The sequence below is a fragment of the Schistocerca cancellata genome, chromosome 3, assembly GCF_023864275.1.
Source record: "Schistocerca cancellata isolate TAMUIC-IGC-003103 chromosome 3, iqSchCanc2.1, whole genome shotgun sequence".
NCBI lineage: Eukaryota > Metazoa > Arthropoda > Insecta > Orthoptera > Acrididae > Schistocerca > Schistocerca cancellata.
Genome location: NC_064628.1, coordinates 853,589,509 through 853,613,256, shown reverse-complemented (window position 1 = coordinate 853,613,256; position 23,748 = coordinate 853,589,509). Strand labels below are relative to the sequence as shown.

The window sequence follows — 23,748 nt, the reverse complement described above, 5'->3', positions numbered from 1 at the left end:
GTTAGGAGTTACGAATGTATAAAATCTACATGAGACAGAAGTTAGCACACATCTGCAGAACCTTGGGTAACGCAATAAAACCTGCTGACGTCATGACACCGGATAGTATGCACGAAAAGGAACACAGTTAACTTGTTAAAAGAATTAAGTTTACATTACCCAATAACAGAAGAAGGTGAGTATGAGGAACTTTTCGGGCTGACAACTGAGGATCACATGTTAATCCGAACCAGAAATGACAAATAAAACTAAAATTTTCTGATCAGAGCTATTACATCGAAAAGAGAAGGAAGAATATGCCGTCTATCAGATAGGAAGAGGACAGGAGCAATCATCGCCTTGGATAAAAAAAGAATGGTCTGAAGCACGGAGAATTTTCACATGACATAATTTTTTTATTTTCCTTTCCATCGTTACTTTTTTTAATCAAGAAGAAGATAATTTAAGTCACATGGAAAAATTTATATTTATCAACACTATTTTAAACATACAAGTTATACACTGAGGATAGCTTTTAACTCTTTCTAAGACCCAAAGAAGTGGACTTAATGATTTTAATCTGAATGACTACTTTACCAGCGCCATTTCAACATAAAATGAGAAGACTTACTTTGTTCACACATGACAACAAGGCCATTTTTTTCCTTTTCTCTTTTATTTTCGTTTTAAAACGAAGTAGTATTATTTTTTATCCTTCGACACATTTACAGGTTTATTTTTCGCATAGCAGAAAAAAACACACCAATAATGAAGAATTTTGGCGAGCGGATAAATGAAGTGCCTGGGATATTTGGGAGGACCAGGTTCGATTCCCGGCACAGAAACATACTTGTCCTGCAGTTCAGAGTGTCGAGTTTTCACTCTTTCACGCCCGTGTCAAGATAAACACATAGGCATTGAAATGAGTGGCCGAGCCGTAATCATGGAAGAAGAGACGGTGCTTGGGTATGTGACAGCTGATGCTACAAAGATGTATGGCCAGTTAGCTCACGAGGTTACTGAAGTTTTCATGGATGGACTTCCAAAAATGTCGTGCAGCATCCACACAGATGAAGAGAACAAAAAACGAATACATTAGGACTTCGTACTGATAATGGGAAGTCGTGGGTTCACCCACTCACTGACAACCGAATTTATCGTTTCCAAAAGACAATGCTTTCTCCAGCTTGACATTTCCAGATGTGGTACCCCCAAGTGGCGCAGCATTATACAGTCGGAGGAAAGAAGGTTGGACTCAGTCGTTTGTGGCTGCTAACTTAGGCGACTGTAAGTAGCGGGTAAACACTCGTGTTCCGGCAAACCACCCGATGTCGTACTTGGTGCACCTCGTTTGAATAATGTTTTAGGACAGTGGACAGATGCAGGGCAGTTGAGAGCCAAGAATGGGCCCAGAGCACAGTGCTTGAGTGGCCCCCATCTCCAAATACAGCAATGCATTTTTTTCCTCTTAGTTTTGACAAGGTTGAGCATAAATCAGGAAGTATTGGAGCTACATGAAAATACTTGTTGAGGTGAAACACAAAATAAATATAATTTCTTATTAAAGAAGTATATGTTCACAAATACAGTTTACGCTACGGTATTATCCGTTGTGTGAGATATTGCCTGCAGGATCCGAGTGAACTATAGTCCGTTCCATGAACGATGGCGGTCCGAGCATCTCGACACAGAGATGGGAATTGCATTATTGCCAGTTCCAGGTAACAGTTGGGGTAAGCGTATACACGTGCTCTGTGCTTGAAGAAAGCATGTATGAGGGTTGCCCAGAAAGTAATGGATCGCGTTTTTTTCTTCGACAATTCTCTATTGAACATAATGATAGTCACTCACACGAAAGAATAGTGTTTTACCTAGACACCCTATTTTTCCACGTTCTCTCTATCCCATTCTGTGGCTATTCTCCAGAGCGAAAAAAGGGCGTGAATGCCCTGTCGGTACCAGTCCTTGTGCTGGTGTCAGAGCCAGTGCTTCACTGTGCGAACTTCCTTTGCTGATTGACAGAAGCAGCGCCAACTGCCGAGTCGTAATGCATCTGTCCTCGTGAATGACATCAGCAGCTCGCTGCAACATGTCAGGTGTGACAGCCGTGGATGGTCTTCCCGACCGCTGCAATTTGTGGAGCTTCGCTGAACCGCCATCTGACGACCTCACCCTCCGTGCCCAATGACTAAATGTGCTTCTGTCAACAGCAGTGCTCAGGAAAGGTTGCACGAGTGTTTGTGAATATTCCCCACAGTTTCTTTCTTTGCAGTGAGAATTACAATGACGGCATGTTGCTTGTGAAGTACATGACGTACAGCGGCCATTTTGAAACTGTCCTGCAGCTACGCTATCTGTCGGAAGTGACGGAAACTTGGCACACTCGCTCTGGAGACTTCAAGTAATACATACGTAATGTTTCACATTGTTTTCGGCTGAGAAAAAAATGCGGTGCATTACATCTGGGCAACCCTCGTATTCTGCGAATTGTTCTCGCTTGCTTGTCTAGAATTTTTCGGTTACCAATAGCATCGGCTGTAACCTGCCATCATGAGTGACTCCAACTAAGAGTTGGTCACGGTGTAGTAGGTTGAATCGGTGTGTGCAGTAGTGTACACAGTTGTATCATTGAGTCACTATTAACAGCCCTAACTGTAAGCCCGAACACGTATTCAGTGCACTTATCTTACATTACAGAGTCTGCGAACATTCGAGGAAATTACTACACGCGCAAACAAAGTTGACACTCGGCGCCATGGCTGATGGGAGCGATAGTAAAGGCATTTCCCATTTACAGTCGCTTCCATCAGCCACCGCGCCGAGTGTCAACTTTTTTTGCGAGGATATTACACGTAACATGACAATCGCCTTGAAATTTTAAGCTTGTGCATCTTACACAAGAGGTCAAATGATTCTAAAGTAATGTATTCAAAGTTTGAAATATGAATTGTTTTCAAATGTTTCATTTCTTTTTCGAAATCTATTGTGACATCAGCATAGTATTCACTGGTAAATAACTTTCATGCTTCAGTGACCTGATCGTCAGTTATATTTTGAGTATTTCCATAAAAATCCCAATGTTTCATCGGAAACAGCTGTCATCCCTGGCAATGGAGTGCATCTTGAACGACTCATACATGCTGATTAGTCGACAATGACCAGAGAATTGTGTGCAATGATGAATGCGGGATGTGACGCCTTGGAAACAATCTTGGAACATCTACTTTACCACAAGTCTGTGCGGATAAATCCTGCAGATTCTTACAGAGAAAAAAAAAAAACCTCACTGAATAGAAATTTGTTAGGAACTGTTGCACAAATATGAAGCTGAAAGTGACAATTTTCTGAATAGCATCACCACAAAAGGTGAGACATGTTGTCACCACTATGAGCCGGAATCCACAATACAGTCCATGGAATGGCTACATGCGAATTCTCTGTCGAAGAAGAAATTCAAGACAGCCATCTGCAGGCAAAGTGATGTGTACATTCTTCCAGGATATCAGGGTGCAGTTCTTTTGGATGTCCTGGAGCCTGGAGAAGCTGTCAATTCAGCACACTACAAGATGACACTGACTGAGCTGAAAGCATGAATTTACAGGGGAAGACCAGAGAAGACTAACTTTCACCTGCAACATGATACCAAGAGACCCCACACCAGTTTTGCGACCATGCAATTCATTGCAAAACTCAGATGAACTGTCTTCCACATCCACCCTACAGTCCCGAGTTAGTACCGTCAGACTTCCATCTCTTTGGGCCTCTGAAAAATGAACTATGTGCAGAATATTTTCAAGACTTGGATGCAAAACTGTAAGGAAGTAGTTAGCCTCAGCTGGTTCCGAGTTTTACAAGTGTGACTTGCAGGCTTGGGTTCATTGTTGGTGCATAATGAATGGTGGTGACTATGTGTAAAAAAATCTGTGTATCTCCTGCAGCTTCCATGAATAGAAATAGGAGGGGTTACTTTCGGAACGACCCTCATAGAACCCAATATGTTGACCTCGACAGTGAGTGTTCATCAGAGACGAGGGTATTGTGGTGTCACCGCCAGACACCACACTTGCTAGCTGATAGCCTTTAAATCGGCCGCGGTCCGTTAGGATACGTCGGACCCGCTGTCGCCACTATCAGTGATTGCAGACCGAGCGCCGCCACACGGCAGGTCTAGAGAGACTTCCTAGCACTCGCCCCAGTGGTACAACCGACTTTGCTAGCGATGGTTCACTGCCAAAATACGCTCTCACTTGCCGATACGATAGGTACCATAGCCTTCAGCCACGTAATTTGCTACGACCTAGCAAGGCGCCATTACCAGTTACTATTGATGCTGTAAAACATGTACCGTCAAGAGCGACGTTCACCAATTATGGATTAAAGTTAAGTATTCCAGCAGCTACGTACGTTTTTTGCTAAACTCTAATTTCCTTGACCTGTTCCAGACCTCACACCAGCCTGCGTGAGCTAAAATGCGTGCCTTTCGGCTTCCTCTCAAAACCGGTGTTGGCTCTCCTGCCAACCCACAACAGGTATCACCAAGAGTGCCCCAGGGAAGTGTGATAGAACTGCTGCTGTTCTCTATATACATCAATGTGGGAAAATTTAAGTTAATGCAGATAAATAGGAAAAACACACCTGTAATGTTAAGTTACAGAAGTAGTAGTGTTCTGCTAGACAGTCACACCATTTAAATATTTGGGTGTGACGTTGGGAACCCAATTGGGATCCCTGGAGGGAAGGTGACATTCTTTTCGAGGAACACTATTGAGAAAATTTAGAGAACTGGCATTTGGAACTGACTACCAAATGCTTCTACTGCCACAACCATACATTCCACGTAAGGACCACGAAGAGAAGATACGAGAAATTAGGGTTGATACAGAGGCATATAGATAGGCAGTTTTCCCATGCTCTATTTGCAAATGGAACTGGAAAGGAAATGACTAGTATTTGTACAGGGTACCCTCTGCAATGCACTATATGGCGGCCTTTGGAGTATCTATGTAGATATAGATGTAGACACTACAATAATTAAGTAGAGATTTTACCTCACACAACAGCTGTCCATTACATATGCCAACATAATAAAAATTTTAAGGGCGAAAACCAGTATTTTCAGATTTGCTTCAATGTGAACATTCTCAGAAAAAGTGTATTGGCCTACATAGTTTTACCAAGTAGAAACATTGTTAGAGTCCAAATTTTTTTAATGTTGCATTAAATTTGTTTCATCTTCCAATTTTCTGATGTTGGGTGGCAGTCCGTTGTAACGATTCGTACGGGTGTAGCTCACATGCCTTTGAGTGTGTGTTTTTTTGTGTTCGCTGAGTGTAGAGTGCTGTGCTATTTTGGTTATTGTAGTTATGATAGATAGATATTCAGCGATCACAGGCCCTGCAGACCACGTGCTGCCTCTACAAATTGCCTCCATTCCTTCCTGTTTTGTGCCCAGTTCCTCGAGGTGTAAATTCCCAGGGCTGCTAGGTCCTTCCCCAGGTCGTCCATCCAGCGCTGCCTCGGTCGTCCAATAGGGCGTTTGTTGTTTGGTTTCCCCGTTAGTGCCATCTTCGCCTGTCTTCCATCTGGCATACGTGCTACATGGCCCACCCATTGTATTCTTTTGCTCTTCGTCTTTTGTAGAATAATTGGTTGTCCCATCAGAAGGTAGATTCCCTCGCTTTTCCTCCTCCTCCTCCATTGTCCATTTTCTAAAACTGGTCACCTTATCTTCCTCATTACTCTTCTTTCAAATATGAACAGTTTTTCCCTTTCTCGCTTAGTCATGCTCCATGTTTCTGAACCGTACATTATTGCTGGGCATATCACTGTGTTGTAGATTTTCATCTTAGTGTTCACTGAGATCGATTTAGAGCCAAGCGTCTCTGAGGGAATGCATGCATTTCGTTCCCACTGGTATTCTTTCCTTGATGTCCATTTTTATGTTGTTGTCTGTAGTAAACTAAGATCCCAAGTATTTGAACTGGTCTACTCTCTTGGACCTCTTGCCATCTATCTCAAGATATTCTACCTGCTCTTGTCTTCTTCCTAATTGCATGTACTCTGTTTTGTCTAGATTCACTTTGAGCCCTGCCTTCTGTGCACTATTGTCCATTTTCTGGTACTTTTCTTTCAACATGTGCTTTGATTCACTTAATAGTACTATGTCATCTGCTTATGCGAGACAGTTGAAGTTACCATCCATCTCTACTCCAACCCATTCCTGTCACCTACACTCTTTTATTACTTTCTCTACGGTGACATTGAACAGAACACATGAGAGAGCATCCCCTTGTCTGAGGCCTGTCTCAATCTCGAATGTTTCTTATGTGGCTCCTCGGAAATGTACTGCTGCCTTTGACCTTTCCACACAAGCTTGCACCATTCTCACTAGCTTCTCAGGAACTCTGAAGTCACGCATTGCATTGTATAGGCTTATGGATGCTATCATATGCACGTTGAAAATCGATGAACAGGCTGTAGATATCATTATCATATTCCCAATGTTTTTCAAACAATTGTCTTAGTGTGAAAATGTGATCGATTGTCGATCGATTTGGTCGAAAGCCATCTTGGTACTGCTGTATGTTGTTCTCTATGAATTGTTCCAATTCTCTGACGAAAATGATGGACATCACCTTTACGTTACATTCAACAAGCTGATTCCTCTGTAGTTACCGCATTCCATTTTGCTTCCCTTCCTGTATATTGGGCATATTATAGCCAATTTCCATTCTTCTAGCAGTGCCTTCCCTACCTCAGTCCTCACATGCTTGTTCCATTTCATATCACTTTGCAACGTCACACTCAAATACTTAAATGGTGTGACTGTCTATCAGAACACTACTACTTCTGTAACTTAACATTACAGGTGTGTTTTTCCTATTTATCTGCATTAACATAAATTTTCCCACATTTAGAGGTAGCTGCCATTCATCACACCAACTACAAATTTTGTCCAAGTCATCTTGTATCTTCCTACAGCCACTAAACTTCGACCTTACCGTACAATACAGCATCAGCAGCAAACAACCAGATAGCTGCACACCCCGTATGCCAAATCATTTATGTATATAAAGAACAACAGCAGTTCTATCACACTTCCCTGGGGCACTCTCGATGATACACTCACTGTCGAGGTCAACATATTGGGTTCTATGAGGGTCGTTCCGAAAGTAACCCCTCCTATTTCTATTCATGGAAGCTGCAGGAGATACACAGATTTTTTTACACATAGTCACCACCATTCATTATGCACCAACAATGAACCCAAGCCTGCAAGTCACACTTGTAAAACTCGGAACCAGCTGAGGCTAACTACTTCCTTACAGTTTTGCATCCAAGTCTTGAAAATATTCTGCACATAGTTCATTTTTCAGAGGCCCAAAGAGATGGAAGTCTGACGGTACTAACTCGGGACTGTAGGGTGGATGTGGAAGACAGTTCATCTGAGTTTTGCAATGAATTGCATGGTCGCAAAACTGGTGTGGGGTCTCTTGGTATCATGTTGCAGGTGAAAGTTAGTCTTCTCTGGTCTTCCCCTGTAAATTCATGCTTTCAGCTCAGTCAGTGTCATCTTGTAGTGTGCTGAATTGACAGCTTCTCCAGGCTCCAGGACATCCAAAAGAACTGCACCCTGATATCCTGGAAGAATGTACACATCACTTTGCCTGCAGATGGCTGTCTTGAATTTCTTCTTCGACAGAGAATTCGCATGTAGCCATTCCATGGACTGTATTGTGGATTCCGGCTCATAGTGGTGACAACATGTCTCACCTTTTGTGGTGATGCTATTCAGAAAATTGTCACTTTCAGCTTCATATTTGTGCAACAGTTCCTAACAAATTTCTATTCAGTGAGGTTTTTTTTTTTTCTCTGTAAGAATCTGCAGGATTTATCCGCACAGACTTGTGGTAAAGTAGATGTTCCAAGATTGTTTCCAAGGCGTCACATCCCGCATTCATCATTGCACACAATTCTCTGGTCATTGTCGACTAATCAGCATGTATGAGTCGTTCAAGATGCACTCCATTGCCAGGGATGACAGCTGTTTCCGATGAAACATTGGGATTTTTATGGAAATACTCAAAATATAACTGACGATCAGGTCACTGAAGCATGAAAGTTATTTACCAGTGAATACTATGCTGATGTCACAATAGATTTCGAAAAAGAAATGAAACATTTGAAAACAATTCATATTTCAAACTTTGAATACATTACTTTAGAATCATTTGACCTCTTGTGTAAGATGCACAAGCTTAAAATTTCAAGGCGATTGTCATGTTACGTGTAATATCCTCGCAAAAAAAGTTGACACTCGGCGCGGTGGCTGATGGAAGCGACTGTAAATGGGAAATGCCTTTACTATCGCTCCCATCAGCCATGGCGCCGAGTGTCAACTTTGTTTGCGCGTGTAGTAATTTCCTCGAATGTTCGCAGACTCTGTAATGTAAGATAAGTGCACTGAATACGTGTTCGGGCTTACAGTTAGGGCTGTTAATAGTGACTCAATGATACAACTGTGTACACTACTGCACACACCGATTCAACCTACTACACCGTGACCAACTCTTAGTTGGAGTCACTCATGATGGCAGGTTACAGCCGATGCTATTGGTAACCGAAAAATTCTAGACAAGCAAGCGAGAACAATTCGCAGAATACGAGGGTTGCCCAGATGTAATGCACCGCATTTTTTTCTCAGCCGAAAACAATGTGAAACATTACGTATGTATTACTTGAAGTCTCCAGAGCGAGTGTGCCAAGTTTCCGTCACTTCCGACAGATAGCGTAGCTGCAGGACAGTTTCAAAATGGCCGCTGTACGTCATGTACTTCACAAGCAACATGCCGTCATTGTAATTCTCACTGCAAAGAAAGAAACTGTGGGGAATATTCACAAACACTCGTGCAACCTTTCCTGAGCACTGCTGTTGACAGAAGCACATTTAGTCATTGGGCACGGAGGGTGAGGTCGTCAGATGGCGGTTCAGCGAAGCTCCACAAATTGCAGCGGTCGGGAAGACCATCCACGGCTGTCACACCTGACATGTTGCAGCGAGCTGCTGATGTCATTCACGAGGACAGATGCATTACGACTCGGCAGTTGGCGCTGCTTCTGTCAATCAGCAAAGGAAGTTCGCACAGTGAAGCACTGGCTCTGACACCAGCACAAGGACTGGTACCGACAGGGCATTCACGCCCTTTTTTCGCTCTGGAGAATAGCCACAGAATGGGATAGAGAGAACGTGGAAAAATAGGGTGTCTAGGTAAAACACTATTCTTTCGTGTGAGTGACTATCATTATGTTCAATAGAGAATTGTCGAAGAAAAAAACGCGATCCATTACTTTCTGGGCAACCCTCATACATGCTTTCTTCAAGCACAGAGCACGTGTATACGCTTACCCCAACTGTTACCTGGAACTGGCAATAATGCAATTCCCATCTCTGTGTCGAGATGCTCGGACCGCCATCGTTCATGGAACGGACTATAGTTCACTCGGATCCTGCAGGCAATATCTCACACAACGGATAATACCGTAGCGTAAACTGTATTTGTGAACATATACTTCTTTAATAAGAAATTATATTTATTTTGTGTTTCACCTCAACAAGTATTTTCATGTAGCTCCAATACTTCCTGATTTATGCTCAACCTTGTCAAAACTAAGAGGAAAAAAATGCATTGCTGTATTTGGAGATGGGGGCCACTCAAGCACTGTGCTCTGGGCCCATTCTTGGCTCTCAACTGCCCTGCATCTGTCCACTGTCCTAAAACATTATTCAAACGAGGTGCACCAAGTACGACATCGGGTGGTTTGCCGGAACACGAGTGTTTACCCGCTACTTACAGTCGCCTAAGTTAGCAGCCACAAACGACTGAGTCCAACCTTCTTTCCTCCGACTGTATAATGCTGCGCCACTTGGGGGTACCACATCTGGAAATGTCAAGCTGGAGAAAGCATTGTCTTTTGGAAACGATAAATTCGGTTGTCAGTGAGTGGGTGAACCCACGACTTCCCATTATCAGTACGAAGTCCTAATGTATTCGTTTTTTGTTCTCTTCATCTGTGTGGATGCTGCACGACATTTTTGGAAGTCCATCCATGAAAACTTCAGTAACCTCGTGAGCTAACTGGCCATACATCTTTGTAGCATCAGCTGTCACATACCCAAGCACCGTCTCTTCTTCCATGATTACGGCTCGGCCACTCATTTCAATGCCTATGTGTTTATCTTGACACGGGCGTGAAAGAGTGAAAACTCGACACTCTGAACTGCAGGACAAGTATGTTTCTGTGCCGGGAATCGAACCTGGTCCTCCCAAATATCCCAGGCACTTCATTTATCCGCTCGCCAAAATTCTTCATTATTGGTGTGTTTTTTTCTGCTATGCGAAAAATAAACCTGTAAATGTGTCGAAGGATAAAAAATAATACTACTTCGTTTTAAAACGAAAATAAAAGAGAAAAGGAAAAAAATGGCCTTGTTGTTATGTGTGAACAAAGTAAGTCTTCTCATTTTATGTTGAAATGGCGCTGGTAAAGTAGTCATTCAGATTAAAATCATTAAGTCCACTTCTTTGGGTCTTAGAAAGAGTTAAAAGCTATCCTCAGTGTATAACTTGTATGTTTAAAATAGTGTTGATAAATATAAATTTTTCCATGTGACTTAAATTATCTTCTTCTTGATTAAAAAAAGTAACGATGGAAAGGAAAATAAAAAAATTATGTCATGTGAAAATTCTCCGTGCTTCAGACCATTCTTTTTTTATCCAAGGCGATGATTGCTCCTGTCCTCTTCCTATCTGATAGACGGCATATTCTTCCTTCTCTTTTCGATGTAATAGCTCTGATCAGAAAATTTTAGTTTTATTTGTCATTTCTGGTTCGGATTAACATGTGATCCTCAGTTGTCAGCCCGAAAAGTTCCTCATACTCACCTTCTTCTGTTATTGGGTAATGTAAACTTAATTCTTTTAACAAGTTAACTGTGTTCCTTTTCGTGCATACTATCCGGTGTCATGACGTCAGCAGGTTTTATTGCGTTACCCAAGGTTCTGCAGATGTGTGCTAACTTCTATCTCATGTAGATTTTATACATTCGTAACTCCTAACGCTTGGGTCCCAAAACCATTAACACGACAAAATACTGACGCGACAAACGCCGGAATTCTGCGCTCTGAATGGTTACAATTTACATTCGATACTTTTTTAACGTATATAAATTATTTTTACAATATTGTACGAAATGTATTGCTGCATTACAATGGAATCCTTGATATTCTAAAAGCTTTTTTTTTTTTTAATTTGATATAGGTTTTTAGTTTTGTTTCTGGTTTGTTTTGGGCGTTATGTGGAGAACAATATTGGGAATTAAAGCCCTTAGAACTACTCAGAATTTAGGAAAGACGACAAGTAACATTGTAAATGATTTACCACACTAGTGCAAGCAGGTGAAGTGATATTAGACGTCTAACTATTAGTACGTTACATCTGCAGAATACAGGTACATAAAAAGCAAAGTGCGTTACGAAAAATATTATTCCGGTACCGGGAATCGAACCCGAGCCTCCTGGGTGAGAGCCAGGTATCCTAGCCACTAGACCATACCGGACACATGCGAATTTGCTTCATTTATGAGTAACAATTACACATACTTATGTCGTCCATGTATATACAGCGTTAAATTTGGTAGCAACGCTCTGGTCTGCTTTTCGGCGTAGCGTACAACTCACCACAGGCGTGTAATTATATACGGACTTCCGTTAACACGACCTTCGTTGCCACGACACCACAAGCGCTCCAATATTATCAGTCCATCATTTCGCTTTCTTATTGGTTGATTTTTAGACTTTCACGTTTGTTTTCGTAATTTCGTTTCATAGTTAGTAGAAGTTAGTTTCATCACATTGCGCTTCTGATTAAGCCTCCTAATGTGTATTGCTCTCTATGAATCATTGTGAATATGTTGCTCTTTTCTGATTGCGTTCTTCTTGCATCCGTAGTTTTAGGTGGGGAAAATGATTCCATATTTGTTGTTTAGTATAAAAGACACGCCGCTTTAATTGTATGGTGTTCTGCAATTGCGAACTAATCTGTGGCTAAAATGCTCCGTTTAAATGCATTTAGTACACTGCTCGTAATCTACGTTACTTTTGTTTGCATCTGTTCTCTGTACTTTGGCGCATTTAATGAACTCCATGTTAGCAGGCTTCGACATCATTCGTATTCAACTTTGTTACATCTTGTTACCGAATAAGTACGTATTTCCGCTTCGAATGGTGTTTTTCCTTGGCACTGCGTACCATGCATTTCACAGTGGCTTGCAGACTATGGATGTAGATGAGTATGCAAATTATAAAAATGCGACGGCAGTTACGCAAACTGTTTCACATGATATAAACAGGTACTACAAAACAGTACCTACATTTTAGCAGAAGGTAATGAAAATTTTGGTGACCCATATTAAATGCCAGAGTACAAAAACGGTTGTGAATGAAAATAACACAGAATATGAGCAATACTCGTACATTGTATTTAAATCTAGGGAAATCGTAATGAGTAACAAATAGACATGACCACAGTATATCATGCAACGAAACCAGCTTCCGTTTCACATGAAACATAAACAAATATGGAATTATTTACCCCACTCGGTTTTACAATGAGTGCAATATATTTACATTGCAATTGAAAGAGTGCTATATACACAAGATGGTTGTAATCAGGGATATAGTTTCCACTCGATGACAGCCACATGGTCGAAATTGTAATATTGGGTTTTACAAATAAATACACTTTACATCCAGTCTACCAGACCCGCCCGTAAAGTGTAAATGCAAAATGTAATCTAGCATTTGTATTTCGGAAAACAAGAATACAGATTATCCCACCATATTTTCCCGAGTTCCAGGTGCATTGTTAGCTCACTCTAACCGCTCGGTCTCTGTGTTTGTATTTTTATAACAAGGACCTTGCAAAAAGAAAAATTTTAATGCACCGGTAGTGAGTCGCCCACACTTATAGACATTACTAAACAGTCCACAGGAATGCATATCACTCGTTGCAAAGGAAGTACAGTTGAAATTAAAGTACATAGATGATGGTAAAAGTGGACTGTATTTGTAGACTACATTGAGAAACAGTTACAAAAGCGTGCGCGCAGCTTGGCGGTCACGGACCTTCTCCCATTGTCCCAGCCAGTTCGGCCGAGCATTGTATGGACGGGTGGGCAGAGAAAATCCTTACCTGCAGCAAGCATCCGTTGCTGCTGCACCCTTGAGGCATGTTGCACAAATACAGAACATTCCGCCCACATAATTTATATAAAATACACTAAATATAGATAATCACATACAGCACATATTACACAAATAACAAAGGAAACACTTCAGTTAGTAATTTGATAGTGATGTGCACTAGTCTATTTTTCTTGTGGAACAACACAGATCTTTGACAGTGGTCGTTTTAAAGTTCCCGTTGCTGTGCGCATTGAAACGACTCGTACCATCCTATCAGGTCCAGGGTGTGTACCAACAGTGACCCCAGACCGCCACACGAGGGGTGGCAAATTGTCTTCCTTCCAGTGTAACTGGCTGTAGATTGTCCTTTGTTGATTACCACTTAGTTCTCTCTTGTAGTTGTGATAGGTAATCCCTTGCGCACCGTTTCCAATGTGCTGCTTACACTGGTGGACGAGCTGCCATCTTGACAGCCTGGATGAGGGCTCTGAAAGCCAGCTTGGCTTTTGGATACTTGTTAAGGGTTCACCAATAAGAAAATGGCCTGGAGTAATGTATGAGAATTCATCTGGGTTGTCAGGAATTTGTGTAATGGGTTGGGAATTCAAACATGCGTCAATTTGTGTTAGTAGTGTGTATAGTTCTTCAAACGTCAGCACTGTTTCCCACTACTCTCTTCAAATGTGTTTTGACGGATTTTATGCCTGCTTCTCACAGACCACCAAAATGCGGGACATGAGGTGGGATAAAATGCTAGTGGATACCATTCTGCGATGCATAGTTCTGGATTTGGGTTGTGTGAAACTGACAGCAGAACAGTTTATGCAGTACACCCAGCTCATTCCTTTCACCCACAAACGGCTTCCCATTGTAACTGTACACGTTAGCGCAAACGCTTCATCATGAACTGAATCTTCGAAGAGCAGCAATGAAAGCTTGGGAGGACAAATCAGTGACAAGCTCGTTGTGTAATGCCTTTGTTGCCATGGCAACGAACAAGGCAATGTAGACCTTTGTCCTAGTTTTGCTCCTCTTTCCCCCATTCCTTACGTTTAGTGGCCCTCCATAGTCAATCCCACTATTAAGGATAGGTCTGCTTTGCTCTACACGCTCTGACTGAAGTTACCCCATGAGCTATGCTGCAGTGGTTGTCTTCAAGCGGTAGCAAGGAGGGCACTTCTGGATTATTTACCTCATTACAAAAAAAAAAAAAAAAAGAATGGTTCAAATGGCTCTGAGCACTATGGGACAACATCTGAGGTCATCAGTCCCCTAGAACTTAGAAATACTTAAACCTAACTAACCTAAGGACATCACACACACTCATGCCCGAGGCAGGATTCGAACCTGCGACCGTAGCAGTCCCGCGGTTCCGGACTGCAGCGCCAGAACCGCACGGCCACCGCGGCCGGCTTACCTCATTACAGATCTTCCGTTGGGTATCCAGTACCTTTTTCTGAGGCTTGCTAACAGCAGCTGAGATCCTGCATGCAGTAAAGAAAGATGCTCGCTCATGACTATTAATTTAGTGGCATGATGCTGAGGAGGAAGAATCATGGGGTGCTTCTGACTGTTAGAAACTTTTGATTGTTCCTATCTGCCATCAACCATTAACAACCATTCCTCATCCAGAAACGGGTGAAGTTAGTTCAGTTTGCTTTTTTTAGGGATTGGTCGGCCATGTTGCAATTCTTCAGTTTCGTTGTAATAGTCTTGCTGTTGCACCATCTGAATGACTGCTTTCGATGCTGTGTGAAGTTCTCCTGCTGTTAAGCCTCTCAGTGGGTTGCCACCTAAGATTGTTTATGTATCTCAGCACATACTCCATAACTATTTGCAGTTTTGCCCATGAAGAATAATGTTGGGCTATCTCATTCACAATGCAAGTAGTTGTGAATAAGCAAACATGTTGAACACGTTTCTCTGGTGCGTCAGCTGATTCATCTGCATACTCCATGGTGTTAAGAGGCCATGCTGATGGTGGCTGATGGAACCAGCAAAGACATGTCCACCATAGCTTACTGTCGCCTAGCTGTTGTGCAATTCCTCTCGAAATCATGTCAGCAGGATTACTCTTTTTTTTATTTTTGGGGACAGCACAAATGTCATCCTCATTACCAAAAATTATGCGCCGAAGTTACGCTCATTTTTTAGCTTTTATTTAGGAACATAGCATCATTACGACAATACATGTACAGAAAAATTTAATTGTGAATAGCTGGTCAATATTTCACATAGTCGAAATCCTTTAACAACAGAAATAAATACAACTGACATGTGGGACAAGTTATTTACAGAAAGCTATTAGTAACAATTAAAAAAAAGGTCAGTAAATGTTGTGCAATGTAAATAAGTGCATCAGGTAAAAAACTAATAGAAAATGGAAAACACAAATGAGAAAAGATAAACAAAATGGATACTTCTAGCGAAGGTATTCACTGTAAGTGAAGCGTCGTCTGATATCTGTACAATAACGCGACTAATGAAGTGTTGGCAAAATTTTCACGGTACTGCGGTGAACCGTGCAATCGTTGATGACATTCCCATAGGTAGGCCATGTACTGCACGGCATCACTGAGTTGTAACTCAGAAACGGCGTAGGCACTGTGTCCCAGTAGCCAGGCCACGGCGTTGCACTTCGTTTTTGGGTGCAGTTTAAGGTCAGGAAGGATAATCCATATTGATGTCACACTGGAAGGTGCAGTCTGGTTGATAAGCCTCACCATCAATCGGCATAACTCCCATACTCCCCACACGTAGCGGCACGCTATATGGCGGTGTCTGGTGACGGCAGCTCCACACTGCCTGCACTCTTATAAGATACGTGGTTCCAGTCTTCTACTGCAGAGAGTTGCTGGATATCAGAGACACAATTTCCAATAACGTTTCCATGACGTTGGTTCCTTCGCCAACCATGCTAAGACAACAGTAGAATCTGTCCAAAAGTAAGTTTTGGCGATGTTTAAGCGTAGTACAGATTTGACCTTCTTCATTAATCTAGCCAGTAGTAGGGCTGCACACACTTCAAGTCCTGACAGTGATATTTGCTTGATTGGCGCTACTCTAGATTTCGAAGTTAAAAGTCTGATGGAGAAGTTTATTTTCTTCAGACACTTCTAAGGTAAATGCAGGCACTTGTAAGCTTGAGAAGCGTAAGTCTTCTTCGGCTTCTCTCGCTAGGAAAGGATCCCTTGGGTCACTCCGTTCCAAGGTTTCAGCTAGTGGGAAAGATGACACCCGCCAGTGGCTGAAGAGCTGAAAAGCAGCTGGTCGTAGGACTTTATGCTCATCCTCAGTCGTGGAGTCTGAGCCAGTGAAGTCCTCCCAGCTACGGCAACCCAAGGAGCAGCGAGATGAATCCAAAAAGAAAATCCTAAGACCAAGGAAATTGCGGTGGAACCCACACCACCGCTACCAACAAGCTCTGCATCTGAGGATGGTGTGGAGATTCTGTTGTCCACTGAGGACCTAGATCTCGCCAGACCCTCAGACACAGCGGATATAGGCTGCTCAGGCAGCTAGTCGGTGGCAGCAGGTGACTGAGGCGTAAACTACCTCACTGAATGTTCCATACCTTCCCAGTCTCAGAATGACGTCATCCTCCAGTGGAATTGCAGCAGTGTTTTTCCACTGCGTGGCTGAGCTACGACAATTGTTAAGCTTTACACCTGCTATCTGCATTGCCCTCCAAGAAACCTGGTTTCAGACAATGCGGATCCCTGCCCTCTTCGTCTATTAGGGATACTACAGGCACCGTAGTGACTATAATGGAGTGTCAGGTGGAGTTTGACTTTATGCCTAAACTCAATTTGTAGTGACACTGTACCCCTTCAAACCCCTCTTGAAGCTACGGCTGTCAGAATAAGGACGATGCAGGAAATTACTGTCTGCAGTGTATATCTTCCTCGAGATGGTGCAGTACCCCTGGATATATTAGCTGCACTGATTTATCAACTCCCTAAACCTTTCCTACTCTTGGGAGATTTTGACGCCCATAACCCCTTGTGGGATGGCACTGTGCTTACTGGCCAAGGCAGAGATGTTCCACCTCTGTGTCTTAAATACTGGAGCCACCACACATTTTGGTGTGGCTCATGGTAGTTACTCGGCCATTGATTTATCACTTTTTCAGCCCATCTGTCTACTGGAGAGCACATGACGACCTGTGTGGTAGTGACCACATCTCCATCTTCCTGTTACTGCCCCAGCGTCAGGCTCAAGGACGCCTGCCCAGATGAGCTTTAAAGAAGGTGGACTGGGAAACTTTCACCTCTGCTGTCACCATTAAATCTCCCCCACACAGTAACATCGGCATTTGCCAACTTATCAAACGACAGAAGTAGGAGTGTTGGGAGAGATACTTCTCGACCATTGGGTGCCATATGTCACCTTCCCAAGTCCGGGCAAACATCAAACATCTTTTCGGGTACCACCCCAACAGGTGGTCCTTGTGTTACCATAAATGGCATGTTATCTACCGACGCAAACGCGATTGCCGAGTACTTTGTTCAAGCCTCTGCATCAGAGAATTACCGCCAAGCCTTTCGCACTCTCAAATGGCGCCTGGAAGGGAAAATCCTCACATTCACTACACGCCACAGTGAATCCTATAACGCCCCATTTACAGAGAGGGAGCTCCCCAGTGCCGTTGCACGTTGCCCCGACACAGCTCCTGTGCCTGATCGGATCCACAGCCAGATGATTAAACATCTCTCATCTGACTATAAGCGACATATCCTTGTCATATTCAACCGGATCTGGTGTGTAATTTTTTCTCCTATCTACGTGATTACGTAGCTCTCAATTCGTTCGAGCAATCAATCATTCATGATAGGAAACACAGTCATAGCTCAGTCACTCCAAAATGATTCTGAAATTTTACTTGTTAGAATGAAATCAGGCGATGATTCTTCTTCTCTGCAGGCTCGTGCTTTGCGGCAGTTTGCTAATCTGTACAAATAAAATGCCTCGTAATTTTGGGAGCGTTGTATAATCAGTCGGGAAACCTCAGACCAAGCGGATATTTGGCTTTGATGAAGTTTAACCTTCCGAAGAAGCAATGGAGCTCTTGGATTATTAAATGCAGGTTCGTATCCAGTCTTTCGGAAGTCCCTTCAGATTAACAATTACGCAATATATCGGTAAATATCATTAATTCCCAAATGTCACATACAACCCTTTTTTTGAAGGAGCAATATATATATATTTCCTTTTTAATCGTACAGTTCGTATCAGTTATCTTCTGTGATAAATCTCAATAATCAAATTACAGTTCTTCCAAACCAAGCTCATGCTAATCGGCGCGAAGACAATCTCGGAAGCTCTTATCTTCTTTTTTTTCTAACAACCACCAGAGAGAGTACTACAAAAAAATGGTTCAAATGGCTCTGAGCACTATGGGACTTAACATCTGTGGTCATCAGTCCCCTAGAACTTAGAACTAATTAAACCTAACTAACCTAACTAACCTAAGGACATCACACACATCCATGCCCGAGGCAGGATTCGAACCTGCGACCGTAGCAGTCGCGCGGTTCCGGACTGAGCGCCTAGAACCGCTAGACCACCGCGGCCGGCCTAGAGTACTACAAAGAATACTTATGCGCTCATGGCATAGCTATTGTATGAAACTATTTTGCGCATGGATTCTGCGAGTATGAAGATAGAAAATTCGTAAACGTCATTCAAGGGTAGAATTGTATCAGAATAATTCATCGAATATAAAGAGATATTACAGGTGCAATGGCGTCTTTCCATCGCAGTGGCGGGAGCGCACCATCATTCCGCTGCTCAAACCCGGTAAAAGCCCGCTTGATGTGGCTAGCTATCGGCCTATCAGACTCACCAACGTTCTTTGTAAGCTGCTGGAATGTACGGTATGTTGGCGGTTGGGTTGGGGTCAAAGAGTCATGTGGCCTACTGGCTCCATGTCGGGACGGCTTCCGCCAGGGTCGCTCTACCATTGAAAAATCTCGTGTCCCTCGAGTCTGCCATCCGAACAGCCTTTTCCAGACGCCAAAACCTAGTTGCCGTCTTTTTTTTACCTACGTAAAGCATACGACATGACCTGGCGACACCATATCCTTGCCACATTCTATGAGTGCGGTCTCCGAGGAGACAGAATGGCATAACAGTCGCTCAACAGGCTGCGTGTCATTAAGGAGACTACGAATGTGTGGAAGTCTTCCATATGGCCCTCTCGCAGGGAATCTGTTGTCCTCTGCTGGCAACGCATTGGCCATACATGGCTAACGCATGGTTACCTAGTCCGTTGCGAGGACACGCCTCTGTGTCGCTGTTGCTCCCAAATGACAGTTTTCCACCTCTTACTGGACTGCCCACTTCTAGCCACTCTGCGGCAGACATCTAACTTCCCCAGCAAACTGCCTTCGGTGTTCGGCGACAGTGCCTCAACAGCAGCTTTAGTTTTACGTTTTATATGTGAGAGTGGGTTTTATACTTCTGTGTTTATTATAGCGCATGTCTTTTGTCCCTCTGTGTCCTCCACCCTAGTGCTTTTAGGGTGGTAGTTTTAATGTGTTACAGAGTGGCTGGCCTTTCCTTTTTATTCTCGTTGTTGGCCAGCCACTGTAATCTGCTTTCTTGTTTTGCTCTCTTCTGTTTCCAGCGTCTCTCTTGCCTTCTTGTCCACTTTTTTTCTTTTTAGTGTTCGTTGCCTTTCCTTCGTTGTTGTGGTTTTTTCCTTTCTTTCCGTTTTGTGTTATATGTCTCGTCCGTTTTATTCTCAGACTTGTGGCATTGTTGTATTAGGAACAAGGGACCGATGATCTCGTAGTTTGGTCCCTTCCCTCCCTCTTTCAAACAAACCAACCAACCAAATGCCAGTACAAGAGGAACGAAAATTCACAAAAAGTAAAGATGTATGTATTCCTGAATTCGAATCGAGAACAACTGTCAACATGAGTAACTTCGAAGTATATACCCTCAGTGTAGCGAAGCAGCTTAAAACACTTCAGAAAGGCAATGATTTCGGTCCAGATTGTATACCAGTCAGGTTCCTTTCAGATTATTGTGATACAATAGGTCAATACTTAGCAATCGTATGTAATCGCTCGGTCGTAGAAAGGTCGGTACCCAACGACGGGAAAGTTGCACAAGTTACACCAATACCGTAGAAAGGAAATAGGAGTAACCCGCTGAATTAGAGAAATATCACTAACGTCGATTTGCAGTAGCCTTTGGGAACATATACTGTGTTTAACATTATGAATCACTTCGGAGAAAACGATTTATTGACAAATGGCCAACAAGGATTCAGAAAATTTCGTTCTTGTAAAGCACACCTAGCGTTTTATTATCACGAAGTATTGAGTGCTATCGACAGAGCATGTTATATTGATTACATATTTTTAGATTTCCAGAAGGCTTTTGACAACGTTCCTCAAAAGCGACTTCTAATTAAATTGCTTGCCTATGGAGTATCGCCTCAGTTGTGAGACTGGATTCGTGATTACTTGTCAGAAATGTCACAGTTCGTAGTAGCTGATGGAAAGTCATCGAGTAAAACAAAAATAATATCCGGCGTTTCCTAAGGAAGTCTTACAGGCTCTCTGTTGTTCCTGACCTACATAAACGATTCGGGAGACAATCTGAGCAGCCCTCTTAGATTGTTTGGAGCTCGTATGCACAACAGTTTTAGTGTTCACGTTTGCAAGAAACATTCCTACTTGTTTTTTGCTAGCCCATAGACTGTGCAATGAAGAAAGAAGCAAGGCATGTTATTACTAAAATGTCAAAGAAGGAGAACTGCGTAGAAGCATAGCTCCATGCAGAGTAAGAGTTGTTTTTTTTTATTGGATTGCCAGAGTATTAGTTTCACTGTAGTTTAAACACCATCTCACTTCGAAATATTATCTATGATGCGGCGTTCAGTGTGTGCCCAGTATTAGCAACTCACAGTGTAAGGAAAGATATATTTTTTAAAATTTCTTCCAGCATCGTGGAATGCTTTAAATGTGATTAAGGGAATGGCCTCAAACGCTTAAGACTACTTAAAATGGATATTTTGCTTTAACTTGTATGTGAGTAACTTTTTGTAACGATAGCCCAGTCTGTGTAAGATGTAGGCTTACCTTTCCAACAGTAGTCTATATGCTTTTTTCCTGGACTGTTTCTCGCCAGTTGCTTTGTCTGTTTTTCAGGAATAATCACTCACAGCACAAATGGAATGTAAGTCTACTTTGATAATCTGCTTGATTTTAATTTTGAAATTCATTTTGTGGTTTTCAAACTGTATGAGACTGCAGTTCTCTGTAATACACCAATAGTTAGTTACTTAGTTTCATGTTCTAGGTATCATTAGCACGATAAATCGGTGTAATCGTGTGGATCGAGCGAGTCATTATATATTGATCTTTTTTTATTTTTTTATTTTTTGTACGTATGTCTCCATGCCGATCATTTTAGCTTTTACATTTTTTAATTAAAGACATATTTAGTCAGTAATTCCTGCCCCAAACCATTTACGTGTGGTTCCTGAAGAGGGGCAGCAGCTTTATCAGTAGTTGCAGGGGCAACAGTCTGGATGATTGACTGATCTGGCCGTGTAACACTAACTAAAACGGCCTTGCTGTTGTGGTACTGCGGACGGCTGAAAGCAAGGGGAAACTACAGCCGTAATATTTCCCGAGGGCATGCAGCTTTACTGTATGATTAAATGATGATGGCGTCCCTCTTGCGTAAAATACTCCGGAGGTAAAATAGTCCCCCATTCGGATCTACGGGCGGGGACTACTCAAGAGGACGTCGTTATCAGGAGAAAGACAACTGGCGTTCTACGGATCGGAGTGTGGAATGTCAGATCCCTTAATCGGGAAGGTAGGTTAGAAAATTTAAAACGGGAAATGGATAGGTTAAAGTTAGATATTGTGGGAATTAGTGAAGTTCGGTGGCAGGAGGAACAAGACTTTTGGTCAGGTGATTACAGGGTTATAAATACAAAATCAAATAGGGGTAATGCAGGAGTAGGTTTAATAATGAATAAAAAAATAGGAGTGCGGGTTAGCTACTACAAACAGCATAGTGAACGCATTATTGTGGCCAAGATAGACATAAAGCCCATGCCTACTACAGTAGTACAAGTTTATATGCCAACTGCCTCTGCAGATGACTAAGAAATTGAAGAAATGTATGATGAAATAAAAGAAATTATTCAGGTAGTGAAGGGAGATGAAAATTTAATAGTCATGGGTGAGTGGAATTCGAGAGTAAGAAAAGGAAGAGAAGGAAACATAATAGGTGAATATGTATTGGGGCTAAGAAATGAAAGAAGAAGCCGCCTGGTAGAGTTTTGCACAGAGCATAACTTAATCATAGCTAACACTTGGTTCAAGAATCATGAAAGAAGGTTGTATACATGGAAGAATCCTGGAGATACTAGAAAGTATAAGATAGATTATATAATGGTAAGACAGAGATTTAGGAACCAGGTTTTAAATTGTAAGACATTTCCAGGGGCAGATGTGGACTCTGACCACTATCTATTGGTTATCAACTGTAGATAAAAACTGAAGAAACTGCAAAAAGGTGGGAATTTAAGGAGATGGGACCTGTATGGCTGAAAGAACCAGAGATTGTACAGAGTTTCAGGGAGAGCATAAGGGAACAATTGACAGGAATGGGGGAAAGAAATACAGTAGAAGAAGAATGGGTAGCTTTGAGGGATGAAGTAGTGAAGGCAGCACAGGATCAAGTAGGTAAAAAGACAAGGGCTAGTAGAACTCCTTGGGTAACAGAAGAAATGTTGAACTTAATTGATGAAAGGAGAAAATATAAAAATGCAGTAAATGAAGCAGGCAAAAAGGAATACAGACGTCTCAAAAATGAGATCGACAGGAAGTGCAAAATGACTAAGCATGGATGGCTAGAGGACAAATGTAAGGATGTAGAGGCTTATCTCACGAGGGGTAAGATAGGTACTGCCTACAGGAAAATAAGAGAGACCTTTGGAGATAAGAGAACCACTTGTATGAACATGAAGAGCTCAGATGGAAACCCAGTTCTAACCAAAGAAGGGAAAGCAAAAAGATCGAAGGAGTATATAGAGGGTCTATACAAGGGCGATGTACTTGAGGACAATATTATAGAAATGGAAGAGAACGTAGACGAAGAGGAAATGGGAGATACGATACTGCGTGAAGAGTTTGACAGAGCACTGAGAGACCTGAGTCGAAACAAGGCCCCGGGAGTAGACAACATTCCATTAGAACTACTGACAACCTTGGGAGAGCCAGTCCTGACAAAACTCTACCATCTGGTGAGCAAGATGTATGAGACAGGCGAAATACCCTCAGACTTCAAGAAGAATATAATAATTCCAATGCCAAAGAAAGCAGGTGTTGACAGATGTGAAAATTACCGAACTATCAGTTTAATAAGTCACGGCTGCAAAATACTAACGCGAATTATTTACAGACGAATGGAAAAACTAGTAGAAGCCGACCTTGGGGAAGATCAGTTTGGATTCCGTAGAAATATTGGAACATGTGAGGCAATACTGACCCTA

General features: G+C 42.3%; 1 non-coding gene across 1 annotated transcript; it reads right to left on the bottom strand.

Annotated features, from left to right (window-relative positions):
* Positions 1-11,524: 11,524 nt before the first annotated feature.
* On the bottom strand, positions 11,525-11,596 carry Trnae-cuc (transfer RNA glutamic acid (anticodon CUC)). Its single transcript has one exon. It is a non-coding gene; the product is annotated as a tRNA-Glu (tRNA).
* Positions 11,597-23,748: the final 12,152 nt, after the last annotated feature.